The sequence below is a fragment of the Tachyglossus aculeatus genome, assembly GCF_015852505.1.
Source record: "Tachyglossus aculeatus isolate mTacAcu1 chromosome 12 unlocalized genomic scaffold, mTacAcu1.pri SUPER_6_unloc_1, whole genome shotgun sequence".
Taxonomy (NCBI): Eukaryota; Metazoa; Chordata; class Mammalia; order Monotremata; family Tachyglossidae; genus Tachyglossus; species Tachyglossus aculeatus.
The window spans coordinates 6,468,158-6,481,661 of record NW_024044828.1 but is presented as its reverse complement, the minus strand read 5'-3'; the positions used below and the strand labels follow the sequence as shown (position 1 = coordinate 6,481,661).

The 13,504-nt window shown below is 38.5% G+C and overlaps 1 long non-coding RNA gene across 1 annotated transcript in view; it reads left to right on the top strand.

Moving 5' to 3' along the window:
• Positions 1–13,257, top strand: part of LOC119921148 — a 63,709-nt gene extending 50,452 nt beyond the window's left edge. Inside the window, exon 3 of the long non-coding RNA XR_005448470.1 lies at positions 13,215–13,257. This is a non-coding gene — a long non-coding RNA (uncharacterized LOC119921148). The remainder of the gene's footprint in view (positions 1–13,214) is intronic.
• The last annotated feature ends 247 nt before the right edge of the window (positions 13,258–13,504 follow it).

Here is a 13,504-nt window from a genome sequence, read left to right as displayed (position 1 = left end):
TGTAATGTCAATGAGAGCCAGCATGGCCTAGTAGAAAGAGCACAGAACTAAGCGTCAGGAGTCTTGGGTTCTAATCTCAACTCCAATCCTTATCTGCTGTGTGACCTTGGGAAAATCACTTTACTTCTCTGTGTCTCAGTTTGCTCATGTGTAAAACTGGGATTCGATACCTGATTCAGGGACTGCTTCTGACCTGATTATCTTCATATTTTTCCAGGGCTAAGCACAATTCTTGCCTTACGGTAAGCACTTAACAAATATCACAATTATTTTTATAATTAGGCAGTCATTGGTTACATAGATAATCCACCCCTTCAAGGGGAGTGTTACTCCCATCTTTGTCTGAAGTATTTTTCCTGTTGTAAAGAAATGGATTAAATTCAGGAAATAGAGCATATTTTAAATATTGCTTTTTATAATGTATGAGAGAGAGGTAGGAGAGGGAACAGTGTGTGTGTGTGTGTGTGTGTGTGTGAGAGAGAGAGAGAGAGAGAGAGAGAGAGAGAGAAAGAGAGAGCGTGAAAGAGAGTGAGAGAGACAGATTGAGTACCAGAGAATGAGAGCTAGCAGAATGCCAACTTCTGGAATCATCCCCATTATTACCATTAACAGTATTTATTAAATCTTTACTTTGTAGAAAATATTATCCTAGACACAGAGGAATTACAGAGAAAGAACAAACACAAACCTCTGAAAAGTGTCTGTCTCCTCCTCTAGACTGTAAGCTTGTTATGAGCAGGGAACTGGTCTGCTAATTCTCTTATACTGTACTCTCTCAAGAGCTTAGTACAGTGCTCTGCATATAGTAAGTGCTCAGTTAATATATTTGATTGATTTAAAGGGGCAACCAGAAAACTAGACAAGTAACATAACAGGGATAAAATATATGTGTAAAAATTTCAGATGTTTTCTATCTAATAACCTACCATCAATCTCCATTCTATCTTATTTGATTTCAGAGGTATTCCTAAAAGCTATGAAAAAGTGCCAGGGAAGCTAATGGAATGGCGAGATATGATATGGAAGGTTTCTATCAGCAGGTATTTGGGGGCCCCATTAATCAGAAAATTTTCATCAAAAGCAGTTACCAATCATTGTATTTAAACCAGTCTACAGTTCTCCTTGTTTGTTCTTTCCTCTGACCAGCAACAATGAAGGAAGTTATTGATTTCCTACAGAAACAGCAGGGTTCAGCTTTTGTATTTTTTTTTTTCAAGTTTGGTAATCATATAATGGCTAAAGCATGGCTGATATCTTTAAAGGTCAACTGAGATGCAATTTATCAAATCTAAACAAAATATTAAAAGTCAGATAAAATCCCAAAAAGTCTGGGAAAGTTTTTGTTTGCTGTTGGGTTTTTTGTTGGGTTTTTTTTTTTGTTTGTTTTTTGCCATTTCATGCAACACACCTACTTGGTTAAGATGAAACACTGAAGAGGCACATTAAAGATCACATTAAAGACTCAGTGAAGCACATGATGAAACAGACCTGCGGAATCCCCAAAAGCAACAGCAGCAGACAGATTAGCATGGCTCTCTTTTTCCAAGTAGAGATTTAGGGAACAGTGCAGTAGGGTAAAAACAGAATAAATAATTGGGATAAATTGTAAATAGCAGGGGGAGAATCACAGCCCGAAGTGATCTATAGGTCTGTCAAGTAATGATATGTTTTGCAGAACAAAGTGCCTTCACATTAATTATCTGAGGTAGACAGAAATGGGAATTAGTTCCATTTTACAAGAGACAAGGAAGCAAAAGAGAAACCTGTTCCAGGCACTGCAAATATTAAACAAAAACAGACCAAAGGACAACTTCTTTGAATGTTCACTGTAGCTGAGACTGCAGGTCTCTTGATGATCTTCTCTCTCTCTCTGTCTCTCTCTCTTTCACACACACACACACACACACACACACAATAACTTGTAGGTGAACTTCACCATTAGTAACGACTTCTTCTGATACTGAGGATTCCTATAAAAACCATCAAATATGATAGAATCCCTGTCCCACATGAAGCACGCAGTCTAAAGGGGAAGGAAAACATATTGAATCCTCATTTTACAAATAAGGAAACTGAGGCACAAATGAAGCTAAGTGACTTGCCCAAAGTCACATTGCAGGAAAAGAGCCCAGGAGTCCTGACACCAAAGCCATGCTCTCTCCTCTATTCCCTTTTCATTCACACTTGCCTATAGATAGAAATCTCATTTTCAAATAAGGTCAGTTTAGAGGTACATGCTTATACAGGGGAAAAAAATCCTAAATTACTGAGAAGCAATTCTAGTGATATTACTCATCCTCCCAAGAAATAAATCAAGGAACATATTTACTCAAGGCTTATATAACTCTTCTTCTACCAAACACACAGTAATACATTTGGCGAATATTTAGATTTGTAGCTGAACCCAGTGAGGTCTGCTTCAACTCACACACAATGATTCTGCTCTGTGAAACTTGACCTAATTTACACGGAAGTTAGTTTGTTACCACTTCTCAATATTCCCATGTGGCGCCAAGTGTGATTTTGTTAAATAACAGTTAAGGGCTATCTGGCCTGAGCAATTAACTTTTCTTAGGCCCTTGTGGATTGGTCCAATACAAAATTATTGGTAGTTTTTCCAAAGTTCATAAAAAAAGAGCAAAAAGGTTTCCAAATCAGGTTCAACTCTATGTATCATACACTAAATGCAGTGGGGGTGATTGTCAATCATATATAGAAACCAGAGAAAACAATAGTACAAGTAGTTGCTTCTAATAACACAGAAGTCCTATAATCAGGAATAAGAACTGTTTACACTCATAGAATGTAAATAACAATCACATTATATCATTCTGTAATTGAGTATTACCTGCTTAATTTTCCCCACTCCTTTTGACTTTTACTATATTACTTGGGAAAAAAAGTTAATTTAAAATTGAGAGGCACAGACTTTAAGAATTGTGGAACCTTGCTAGAATAATTATCAGAGTTTTGGGGAAAAAATGCTCACCATAGCAATGTCAAAAACAATTTAATTCATTTTAAAAAACAAACCGCCTTTAGGAGGGGCAAAATTGCCAAATTCCACACTGGCACTATCAACATTTTTTAGTTCAAGCAACTTTACTATAGTCTTACACAAGTGAAATTCAATTGGTGGCTGGGTAATTATATCAATGGACTATGGAAAACACCATGGTGCAGAGAATTAGCGGAGCTGGTATCCTGGATCCTGGTTTGGTGTGTGTGCATAAGAAATAATTTAACCTCTCTAGGCCTTAGTTGTAAAATAATTAAAAACTTACTATATGCCAAGCACTGGGGTAGATACTAGATAACCAGGTCCCACAGGGACTCACAGTCTAAGTAGAAAGGAGAACAAGTATTGAATCCCATTTTGCAGATGAAGGACCCCATAGGGTCAATTGAGAAAGAAATGAAATAATTGACTTGAAAGCATTTTGGGAAAATAAAGGTGTTGCACCAATATTATGCCAACATTCTCCAGGACATTACATTTCCTAGGCAATGAAATACAAAGAAGAGTTGTTTCATTAAAATCTTACTGGGTGAGATGCTAGTTACCTCTCATTTATTTATTTTTGTTTATAAATTTTATTTTATTTTCAAACAGACCATTTGGGAAACTGGGTAATTTATGGTGTGGAGTACAAAGACGGATTTATGTGAAAGAACAAATCCATAAATTGGTTCCTACTCAGGTTAAAGTGAATGATGGCCTGTGGAGTACATTTAATTGGCCCCTCTTTAAAACATAATTAGCATTCCACAGATAACATGAGCAATACCATCCAAAGAGGTTGATTTTTGCAGTTTTTCCAAGTCACAGCTGCAAGGCAAGCAGTTCAGGCAGAGTTGCTGATAGATTTTGAAGAAAACTTTTCTCCCTTATGATTTTAATTGTATTAGTTTTGTCTTTTGCTCCAGACCAAGATGATGGTGGCTGTAGCCACAGAACCTTCTATATTATAATATAGAATTATAATAGGTTATATTCAGATCTTGGGCATTTTCATCTACAAACTTTTCTATTTCATGAGGTATTAAATGTAATCACTTCTACAAAGGGATAAAATTTCACATCTCTTCATTATGGTCTAAAAACTGAAGCCCATTGCCATAAACCATCCATTCTCTTGAAATTAGCCTGATAACCCTGTCAATTATAAAAACTAATGCCATGGTGAGCTGGGAATGTCTGGGTGGGGGTTCCATATCCATGGCTACCAGCCCTACAGAGAAGCGAGTCAACTAGTCTCTAGGTTGTAAGCTCATTGTGGGCAGGGAGTGTGTCTGCTTACTGTTATATTGTAGTCTCCCAAGCATTTAATATAGTGCTCTGCACGCAGTAAGCACTCAGTAAGGATGATTGAATAAATGAGTCATAGTATCAGAGAGTGGAAGGACCCTGAAAAGGTTATCTCAACCAACCCCTGCCTCCAGTCAGGTTGACTGTAGCATCCATTATAGATGGGTTGTCTGTTCTTTTCTTAAAGATCTATAGGAATTGTAATTATCCATTCCCCTTAGTAATTTCTCTTGCTTTACCACCTCAACTGGAGTTGCCCCAGGTAACCTTGGAAGTGGTATTTTTTTCTGATTCTCCCACCTGGTCATCTGCTGCTACTGAAGTCAGTATGACCCTTGCTTTTCTGAGGACCTTGCTAAGGAATAAGGTAGTAGCTTTGCATGTGACCAGAATAAATGAAACCCAGACCACAGGCCCCTCCTTAGATTTCCAAACTTGTGAGAAGATTGGGAATGAAATGTCAGAGATCATGCACCAAAATATGTTATTATAAAAACATTAGAGAAACCAAGGTACCTTATACACATGTCATTTTAAAGTACCAGACTATGACGTAATCAAAGCAGATGTTTGCATATAGCAATTGTGTGCCCATACACAATCTCTGTTGTTATGGGACAAAAAAAGAGAATGTTTTACTATACTTCATGGTATACTGGTATGTTTTACTATACTAGTACCAGAGACCATCTGGCAAATGTAACACAATCCTGAACATACAGCCATACTCCTAGAAGACAAAATTGGAGAATTCCAGATGAAAACAAATAATACCATGTTCATCAATTGAGAAAAATTCCATTAATTTTGCAAGGCTTGCATCATTTCTTTGAAGTTCAAAAACATAGAATTTGAAAAAAAGCGAAGTCATCCAGAAGACCATTATGCTATAGTTGTCTAGACGGGAAATAGCAAATGCAAGAACTGTAGGGCTGGCTATTTATCAAATAAGGAATTCTAAAGAGATTTCACAAGTTTGATCTGTAGAAACTGGCGGAGCAATGGATATGTGAAGATAAAACTTTAATTGGCATCAACAAATATACTCTATTCCTCATTGATAAAACTGGTTGCAAGTTTAGGAGTCATCAAAGAACTGCCAGCACTGAATTATGACCTTGTTGTTCAATCTACGTTTATTACTGAAAAAGTCTGATATAGAGACTTGTGTTTCTGCACATTCGTATTGCAGAATGTATTAAATGAACTCATTTGATTGAATACAATGAATTGAGCATCTTTGGCTACCCTGCCTCTTAGATCATTAAAAAGGAGTTTAAGAAATTGCACAGGTATTGTTTTCTCCACTACTTTAAATCTGTGGACCACTAGGGATTCAATAGTGGTAAAATTGGAAGCCTGAAGTATGTTCCACAATTCAATTGCTTAGAAGCTTCCACAACAGAGGATCTGTAGATGTCTTTACCAACATTGTTTTTGTTGTACTCTAAATTACTCCAAGGCAGGATCTTTCTGTTTATTTTTTTGTTTGATTTTCTGATGTCTTAGCAAATCCTTCCATCATTTAAGTCTGCACTGTATTTTCCACTAACTGATTGATGGCTGTCAGTATTATTTGTAGGGTTTCTCTGAACTTTCCTGTAGAAAAAATCATCATCTCCTATAGTTTGGAAGGAAAGTGATGCTTTCAAACACAATCATTTGACAGTGTCATGAATCTCTTGCATCAGATTCCATCCAGGACTACCCCACTATTAAAGTCATATAGGACAGTGGCAGGAATTTAAAAATTAGAATAATAGCGCATAGTTGAAGAAAATATTCTTAAAGGACATTATACACTTTACAATCTTTATCAATAGGATTTATTGAGCCCTCTCTGTGTGCAGAACACTACACTAAGTGCTTGGGAGACTACAGAAGAGTTAAAAGAAATGGTCCTTTCTCTCAAGGACCTTACAATCTAGTTGAAGAGATGGGCACTTAAATAAACTAGATAGGGTGAATATTAGGATTTAAATAACATTTATATATAAAATAAATAATAATAATAATGTTGGTATTTGTTAAGCGTTTAACTATGTGCCAAGCACTGTTCTAAGTGCTGGGGGTGGGGGGAATACAAAGTAATCAAGGTTGTCCCACGTGGGGCTCACAGTCTTAATCCCCATTTTACAGATGATGTCACTGAGGCTCAGAGAAGTGAAGTGACTTGCCCAAAGTCACACAGCTGACAATTGGCAGAACTGGAATTTGAACCCATGACCTCTGACTCCAAAGCCTGAGACACGCTACTTCTATGTCATTGATAGAGGGGATGTGCTAAGTGTTTAGATGCTATTGAAGGGCTGTGATGGTAGTTCAATTCCACAAGTCTGAATGAGAAGAGATTATTCAGGGAAGACCTCCTCTTGGAGACGTGATCTCAAGAAGGCTTTGAAGATGGGGAGAACTGTGGTCTGTTGGATATGAAGGAGGAAATTCCCAATAGTGGGGAAGATGTGAGCCATCTGGCATCAGCAGAGAAGAGAGTAGGCGGTGAGTAGGTTAGCAGAGTAGGTTAGCTTGAAAGGAACAAGGACTGCAAGCTGGAGTGTAGGGAGAGAGAGAGAAGTGGAGATAACCAGGTGTGCTTTAAAGCCAACTGCCAGGAATGGGTAGCCACTAGAAGTTTTTGAGGAATGGAGAGACATCAGCAGAAAGATATTTTTAGAAAACAAATGACCTGGGTAGCAAAGTATGGACCAGAAAGGAGAGAGATTGGAGGCAGGGAGGCAGTTGCAGTAGTCAAGTTGGGATACGGCAAATGCCTGGAGCAGTGGTGGCCATTTGAATGGAGAGGAAAGGATGATTATGGAATATACAATTATTCATTCATTCAGACATATTTATTGAGTACTTACTGTGTGCAGAGCACTGTACTAACAACTTGGAAAGTACAATTGAGCAAGAGAGAGAGACAAACCCACACCGGGCTTACAGTCTAGAAAATGGGTTCCCAAGGTAAAACAGAACCTCCTTCCAACATGAGTAGTAGGAGTAGAGTTTGATAAAGGAAGAAGGAAAGACATAGGGGAGTAGAACCAAATCTCAAGACCCCCAGAGACAAGCAGGATCTCTTCTCATGAGCAGTATAAACAAGGACTCCATTTTGACTCGCACAACAGAATAGGGAAAGACAAGGGGAATAGGACCAGGTACAGAATAGATAAGTAACTAGTAGAAGAGACCCCAAGACCAAACAAGACCCCTACTATCACAAAAGCTCCTAATCAGTGAACTAATCTACCACCTCCAAAGAGGAAATTAGTTCTCTTCCACAGAGGAGGGTCAAAAGGGAGACATATTTTATTTGACCAATGGACATTGATGGGGTAGGATGTGATAAAGCAAGTGCTTAGTACAGTGCTCTGCACACAGTAAGTGCTCAATAAATATGATTTAATGAATAAATGAATGAATAACCAGGAAGAACTGAATGGAAATTGACCTTGTTGTGAGCTCAGGAAGTGGACTCTCCTAGGCATAGAGGAAGGCAGTCTGGATTGCAGGCTGGATCTCTCAGGGGTTCTGAGAATGCTTTCTCTTTTTGGAGAGACTGAAGTACTAAAGTCAAATAAATGACCATGAGACAGATCACTGAAATGTCTACCCAAGCATAGGAAGCAAACACCCCATAGTTCACAAGGCCACTGTGAGGAGAAAAAATCATAATCAAAAGATTGAAGGGCCAGGTGAGAGGGAAGGAAGCAATTTTGAAGGAAGGGAAACTATCCAAAACATTTCACAAAACTGACAAGCTTTTAATGCCCAAGGATGTTATCTTGAGCGCTGATCAAAGAAGCACAAAAACCCTTTAGGAGAAAAAAATGTCTGATGGAGAGAGCCTATTGGAAGCAACTCAGGACTAAATCTTGGCCCCAGGGTGATAGCACAGAGAATGATGAATCTTGAGCATCTGCTCTCCCTCCATTCCCTCCCTGCTTTGTATTTTCACCTCCTGGCTCTACCATCCTCCTCCTGTTATGACAGAGAATCTTGCCTTAGGACAGTGAGTTGTTTATTTTTTCCAGTTTCTCTCTTTTCATTTGACCCTACCAGATGTCTGTAAGTTTATTGTCACTGAGAAGAAATATCTTCAAATTAAAAATACTTTGAAATGCAGGGGATCCCACAGACTCATTTTGTAAATAACTACCTTCTTAAAACTCCAGTTAATTCCCTGACCTTTCTAGTCATTCACCCCTAAAACACCACATCACTCTTATCCATCTATTTGCTATTGGTTTCAGTATTTCCACCCTCCTTTAACTGTTTTATATTAGTTAGTGATACCAACTTGTCTTCTCCATTACATTACATCTTTGAGGGTAAGGAATTAAAACTTTAGTTGGTTTCCTAAGGACCTAGTATAGCACACAAACCTCCTCCAAGCAAATAATTACAATAACTGTAGTATTTGTTGTGCTTACTATGTGCCAAGCACTGTATTAAGCACAGGGGTAGGTGCAATTTGATTGTTTACAATCCCACATAGGGCTTCCAGTCTAAACAGGGAGAGAGACAGGTCTTGAATCCCCATTTTGCAGATGAGGAAACTCTGTACAAAGAAATTAAGTGACTTTCCCAAGGTTACATAGGAGGCAAATGGAAGAAACAGGATTAGAATCCAGTTCTTCTGACTTCTATATCTATGATCCTTCCACTAAGCAATCCTGCCTCTCTAAAACTTCTCTCTTTTCTCCATGTTCACCTCTCTGACTTTTCAACCTCTACTCTTACCTTGTTCCCTGCCTATAATCCCTGCTGCCACTCCATTTCCCCAAACTTCTTCAAAGTCCTCCTATTAAGCCACTTCCTCTAGGAAGAATTCCCTGATTAATACTTAGACCTCCCCAGTTATGGTATTCCATCAGCAAACTCATGTATTTATCAGTTTATTTGTTACTGCCTTATACTTTGAGCCCCATGTGAGACAGGAACTGTATCTAATCTGCATATAGTGTATTTTCCTCAATACCTAATGCAGTGCTTGGCACAGAAAGAACAGTTAATGGTACAAGTAGTATCACTTTCTTATTTTTATTTTTAATGGTATTTATTAAAGCGCTTATTATGTGCCAAGAACTATACTAAGCACTAGGGTAGATATGAGTCAATAAGGTTGGAAATAGATGCCGTTCCACAGTCTAAGTAGGATGTAATCCTATTTTACAGATGTGGTAACTGAGGCAAAGAGAAGTTACTTCGGTTATTTACCCAAGGTCACCCAGCAGACAAGTTGTAGAGTGGAGATTAGAGCACAGACTCTCAGGCCTGGGCTCTTTCCATTAGGCCACACTGCACACTGGTATGATTGAATGAATTGTTGAGAATGCTGTTGTCATTCACTCTCTTTACAAATCCTGTCCAGTGAAGATGTACTGAGGCAGTCACCGCTTTGATGTTTGTGGTCCGACTGGGACAAGGGATCTCATTGATTGTGATCTCATTGTCTGTGAACATATGTAGGTGGAGTTGGGGGACTGCTGAAGAAGTCAATGTGGTGTCTGTGGTAGGTCCAACCCACAGAGCCATAAAGTAGTTTGGGCCCATTCTAAACCTGATAGCCAAAATATCTAATTGGGGCAGAAAAAAAACACAACAAACAGTTTAGATCAACCACTCTTGTTGAAAAGCAGAGAAACAACTTGTAATTTAGCATGGTAATTATGGATGAAAATAGCACTTTCTAAATGTCAATGAATTATTGAAATAGCAATAGATTAAAATAAATCAGTTCATATCTTAGGGACAAATATAATAGGGACAAATTAGTTTATTCCAAACCCATGACTCATAATTACAAGGTCAAACCATGGACCATCTGTTGAGTACGCCCTAAGAAACTAGAAATTGTATCCAAGGGACCTCTTAGGAAACAAAAAGGCAGCTTTCAGTATCTCAAAGAAACAATATAGTAAGATTAAAAATTATAAGTAAGGAATAAATTCCATCCCTGAATAGTCATGGAAACACAAGGTACAATTAGAAACTGTACCCAAAGGATCTCAAAAACAAGCTTTCAGTGTCTCAAACAAATTACAATTGATCCATTAAAACTATTATAAAAAAAGAGTTACTAACCCCTGCTTTTCATTTAATAGAAAATGGACTGCTAGAGTTTCTGTCCTTTAAAAACATGAGGTTTTTTTAATTATTATTATTTTAACGAGACTGCACAGTTACAGCAGACAAGATTTTAAATGATTCTGATTTAAAACATTATTTTAGACAGCTCTTTTCCCATTGATGAGAATCCCATTGGGATTTGCTGATAACTTTCTTTAAAAGCTCAGTGAACAAATAATTGATTTAATGTCTAAGTAAATGACATTTCTAAGAGTGAGAAGCCAGGGCATTTGGTTTAAATGCATTTGGTGTTAAGTATATTGGTCAATGATAGAAATTGCCACAGAAGCTCTTTAATGCATCTACTATAAAGATTTCATTTTAGAGTAAATAATCTTTGTAACTATTTACATACCATATACACAATGTCTATATTTAAAAACACAGATACTTTTTTAAACCTTTGTAAAAGGTGAATGTTCACTTTTCTAATCAATTTTCAAATGAAGTACTAGAGACCAAGAATAGAGCAATAATTTATCCAATATTGTAGTTGTGTGAACACCATTAATAAACTGGTTTTAATCCCCAAACTGCCTACTAAGCCTCCTTAGTCATTCTTTTGATACTGATTCGTCAGTCCGTCAGTCAATCATATTTCTTGAGCACTTACTGTGTGCAGAACACTGTACCAAGGTCTTGAGAGAATACAAAATAGCAATATAACAGACACATCCCCTGCCCACAGTGAGTTTACAGTCTATAGGAAGAAACAGACACTAATATAAATGACAGATATGTACATAAGTACTGTGCGACTGGGAGGAGGGAGGTACTAAGGAGGAGAAGGGAGGTATTATTCACTTAGTACAGTGCTCTGCACACAGTGAACACTCAATAGATATGACAATGAATGAATAAAGGGAGGAAGTCAGGGTGACACAGAAGGGAGTTGAAAAATGGAAAAGAGGGGTTAGTCAGGGAAGGCCTCCTGGAGGAGATGTGCCTTCAATAAGGCTTTGAACAGGGGGAGAGGAATTGACCACCAGATATAAAGAGCGCTCAGAACAGTGCTTTGCACATAGTAAGCGCTTAATGAATGCCATTAAAAAAAAAAGAGGGAGGGCATTCCAGCCCAGAAGCAGGACATGGGTGAGAGGCCTGAGGTGAGATAGGTGAGATCAAGATACAGTGAATAGGTTGGCATTAGAAGAGTGAAGTGTATGGGCTGGGTTAATTAATTAATTAGTAATGGTATTTGTTTAGTGCTTACTATGTGCAAAGCACTGTTCTAAGCACTGAGGGGATACAAGGTAATCAAGCAATATGGCTCAGTGGAAGGAGCATGGGATTTGGAGTCAGAGGTCAGGGGTTCAAATCCTGCCTCCGCCAATAGTCAGCAGTGTGACTTTGGGCAAGTCACTTAACTTCTCTGGGCCTCAGTTACCTCATCTGTAAAATGGGGATTAAGACTGTGAGCCCCCCATGGGACAACCTGATCAACTTGTAAACTCCCCAGAGCTTAGAACACTGCTTTGCACATAGTAAGCACTTAATAAATGCCATTATTATTATTATTATTATTATTATTATTATTATTAATCAGGTTGTCCCATGTGGGGCTCACAATCTCAATCCCCATTTTACAGATGAGGTAACTGAGGCACAGAGAAATTAAGTGACTTGCCCAAAGTCACACAGCTGATAAGTGGCGGAGACGGGATTAGAACACATGACCTCTGACTCCCAACCCCAGGCTGGGTTGTAGTAGGAGAGTGGTGAGGTGAGGTAGGAGGGGGGGGAAGGTGATTGACTATTTTATAGCCAATGGCAAGGAGTTTCTGTTTGATGTGGTGGTAGATGGGCAACCAATGGAGGTTCTTGATGGGAGGGGAAACATAGCTTGAATGTTTTTGTAGAAAAAATGATCCAGGCAGCAGACTGAAATATGGACTAGAGTGGGGAAAGACAGGAGACAGGGAGGTCAGGAAAGTGACTGATACAGTAATCAAGATGGCATAGGATAAATGCTTGGATTAATGTGGTAGCAGTTTGGATGGAGAGGAAAGGGCAGATTTTAGCCATGTTGTGAAGGTTGAACTGACAGGATTTAGTAATAGCTTGAATATGTGGGTTGAATGAGAGAGAGGAATCAAAGACAATGCCAAGGTTACAGGCTTGTGAGACAGTAAGGGTAGTGATGCTGTCTACTATGGTGGGAGAGTCAGGAGAAGCACAGGGTTTGGGTGGAAGATGAGGAGTTCTGTTTTTGACATGCTAAGTCAGCAGAACAATTACTGTCCTTGTGGAGAAGTGTATGGGCCTGAGAGTTGGAAGACCTGAATTCTATTGGAAGATCTGACACTTGCTGGCTGTGTGATCTTGGGTAAGTCATAACTTCTCTGGGTCTCAGTTACCTCATCTGTAAAAGCAGAAATTCAAGGCCTGTTCTCCCCCTTACTTAGCTCACAAGTCTCATGTGGTACCCTGAACGTGTCTGTCCACAGTACAGCTCTTGGCACATAACAGGCACTTAAATACCACAATTATAATTATTTGTCAAAAACGATTAATCTGTAAACTGATTTACAGGTAATTCTGTATGAAAGAGGTGCTAAGGACTAAGAAACCTAACCAAGGTTCTAACAAGTTCAATCTAATTGACCACAGAAAAGATACTGAGTACCAAAACTGTTTCTCATTTCTATGGTAGAGAATGATTGTGAGCCCAGACAAGTCTTCCTCCACATTGTACAATATCTTTGATTAATATAATAAAGTAACATCATGAATAGTAATGAGTGACCTCCTAAAGGTTTATATTTTTTTTTAGTTCCAGAAATTAAAATACCCTCTGAACTGCAGAAGTAGACCAGAAATCTCTAAAGAACAGACTTTCCTGCAAGATATCTGGCAAGCTCCATTATGGCGCTGCCAGAAATAAGCCTCTCTACCTTTGTGGCATCTGGCAGTTGGACTCTTATTTCTGACCCTTGACTCAAACTGGGAAGTCAGAAGTGCAAAATAAATGAAATTTATCTGGAGAAATGGATGATCCGCATATGTTGAAAGTTCACCAAATTTCAGCTTTGAAAGAAATCCAGGGTATTCTTATTAGATTTG